Source organism: Aplysia californica, unplaced genomic scaffold (assembly GCF_000002075.1).
Source record: "Aplysia californica isolate F4 #8 unplaced genomic scaffold, AplCal3.0 scaffold00319, whole genome shotgun sequence".
Taxonomy (NCBI): Eukaryota; Metazoa; Mollusca; class Gastropoda; order Aplysiida; family Aplysiidae; genus Aplysia; species Aplysia californica.
This window is the reverse complement of record NW_004797589.1, coordinates 70,587-73,138: the sequence shown is the minus strand read 5'-3', so window position 1 is coordinate 73,138 and position 2,552 is coordinate 70,587.

Below are 2,552 nucleotides of genomic sequence, written 5' to 3'. Positions count from 1 at the left end.
TGTTATCGTTCAGGCGTGCGTGAGTGCTCGCGCTTGCATGTGTGTGTGTGTGAGTGTGAGAGAGAGAGAGAGAGAGAAGGGAGGGGGGGGGGGGGTGTAAATAATATGTTACTTTTATAGTATGAGTTGTAGCCTACACGTGCGAAATATTCCCATGACTTGTAAACTATATTATCTAAACGCATCTTAATCTACCACACAATAGGACACTGACCAACAATGGATGTACACAGCGTACAGAGACGATTTTATTTTCTATAACAAAGTATGCATGCTTTTACTAGTAGAGAACTGGATTTATTAGACAAATAAATCCAATTCTCTACTTACATTTTTGTGACAAATTGATCCAGATCATTGCTTGGCAAGGAAGAACCTTTTATGTTGTCAAGTTTCATTCAAATATCATGACTTTGGGAGAAGATATGACTGATAATCTTTGTAAATCGGTAAAGAACGCCACTTTTTGACCTGTTAATGTCTTTACAACTCAAAAAGTATGATAGATATTAAAAATCTGACAGCATGACTAGATTTTGCATCAAAAACTGTACTAGACTGCCAAGTTTCATTTACATACTCCAAGAAATAGGCGAGCTATGACAAATATTGTCTCAAAACGCACCGAAAACCGCCACATTTTTACCTATAAACGTCTTCATAACTCAAAAAGTAGGATAGCATTGAAAAATCTGAAAGCAGGACTAGATTCTGCACTAGAAAATGTACTGGGTTGCCAAGTTTCATTTAAATAATCCGAGAAATGAGCGAGTTATGACGAATATATTATATTGTCTCAAAACTCACCAAAGAACGTCCCATATTTTGGGGTTTTTTCATTATATAAAAGTGTACCAAAAATTAATTGATTAAAAAATTCGTAACTTTTTTGTTAATTGATGGATTTCAAAAATTCAAAAAGTTCCATTCTCTGTGGAGATAATGCTACAAAATGCATGTATTTGCAAACACTTTCTGACAAAAAAAGGTTTTTCGTGGTCATTGCTAATTTTACTGAAAAAAGTTGATTAAAGGCACAAAATATGTCATTTTTCTGTTTTCAAGGACTCTCTATTAGAGTTGCCTAAATTTAGCGGCCGTTTAATTTCACCACAGAAACTAGGCGACCTCACCTCTTTCAATTGTAAATATCTTGATCTATTTGAGATAGGTGAGCCATTTTTTTTACTGAATGCAAGGCAAATAAATAAGCTTTCAGATGATACTTATTTAATAACTCCACATGCTCAAAAATTGAAGAGCGCCTGATTCCACCTTGTCGTGACTCATCATTGCAAATTATTTGTTCATGAGATCTATGATTCTTCTACGAACTGTATCACAGTAGGACCTGGCATAGTAATATAATTTGACTTGTTTTTAACAACAGGCAAGCATGCCCCCCCCCCCCCCCCCCCGACCTAAAAAGAGTCTGGGGGGTTTCAGGGGGGCACTGTGTTTTACCATGATCTGATGTTTTGGCAATTAGGTTGGCATTTTCCTGAAAATAATTAATTTGCCAAGGTTTTAGTGGCCAATATGTGTGTTCTGCAGCAAAAATTATAGCAGTTTAGCCCCCAAAAAAGTTCATCTGCGTGCAGGTCTAAAAGTAAAAATTTGCGTAAAAGATTTTGTGCTGTTAAGAAAATGCAAAGCAAAAACTATCTTATTGTCATGGACATAAAATGAAAAAGTACTGTGATTCTGAAGCAGTCAGTGACAGTGGAATGTATTGTAGCCGAAGAATGTGCACGAGCGTGCTTTATATATTTTTGTTTTCTGACCAGTGGACAATGAAATATTATGCGGTTTACAGTAGCACACAACACATGTGTGGATAAGCTTGATTGATAGTTTTCTTAGTTTCAATAGAAATATTACATGACATTCATCTTCATTTTGATACACTGGTTTCGCTGATAATGTACGGTATATTTTTCTATATATGTGAAAGTTCTCAAATTTCTCTTTCAATTTCTTATTTTAACTAATTTGCACTCAATTTATAAATTTATTTAATAATTCTGATATATACAGTTGATAAGCTTATTCACTGCTGAAGAGATTTAGACAATTAAGAGCTAGATACAGAGAATTGACAGTGTGTTCAGTGTTGAATAATCATAATGAACTGAAAGAAGGTCACACCATAGTTCATCAGTTTTGACAAAAATCGCTGATACTGTAAGTCACGTTTTGCTTCAGCCATAGAAGCTATCATGAGACATCTATTAAACACATGACTAGTACAAAAGAAACAACTAAAAGTAAAAGACTATCTTGGGATGTGTTTTGTTTTTCCAAGCTGTGAATAGCCTAGAAAGTTTGTAACTTTAATGACTGACTAGAGGTGTCATCTCTGGTTCAGAGGTTGATGTTTAACAACTTACTAGCCACAATCGTGTTCTGGGTCTTGATGTGCCCTGGTGTACCACACACCCTGCTATTAGTTTCCTAGAGACTATTCGAGTATCTACCTTTCACTTCAGTATTTATTCATCAGCTCACAACACCACTCAAACTTTTACTTCTGAGGGGGGGCCATCCCCAAT